Here is a 555-nt window from a genome sequence, read left to right as displayed (position 1 = left end):
GAGCGACTCGACTAGAAGGAGGTGCGCTCTTCAGTTCCGGCTTCCAGCCACCCGAGTCTATTAATACTCGATTCTAGTCTCTAGTTCGCTGCCCCTTCCCCTGCCTCTCACCCACTTGCCAGCCCACCACCTCGCAACGTCTCACCACTCTATCGGCAGTCTTTGTCTCAACCTGTTCGCCCGTATCGTTCGTCTATCGGTCCGAGCTGTTATCTGCCCACCCGAAATTCAACGAGGGTATACGGACCCGCGGTTCTCGCGGAAATTCCAAACTTATTTTCGTTCGACGCTGCAGCCGACCGCGCTCCATTCACCGCGGAGCGTGCCGAGTAATCGGAGCGATCGATATTTGGCGCGATAGATCGGCGTGATTCGAGCAAACGTGATTTCGACGAGACGATAACCGAGAGGAAGACGGAACGACTCGATAAGGCGAATCGAACAAAGGAAAGCTCGCGTTGACGCAACGTTGGCCTTTAACGCGTTCCGAGTTGTTTCGCGCGATCCGGTTTACGCAGGGAAAAGTATTCGATTCCACCGAGATACGCAAAGTTC

This window comes from Bombus impatiens, unplaced genomic scaffold (genome assembly GCF_000188095.3).
Source record: "Bombus impatiens unplaced genomic scaffold, BIMP_2.2 scf_1079, whole genome shotgun sequence".
Taxonomy (NCBI): Eukaryota; Metazoa; Arthropoda; class Insecta; order Hymenoptera; family Apidae; genus Bombus; species Bombus impatiens.
Note: the sequence above shows the minus strand (reverse complement) of the source record.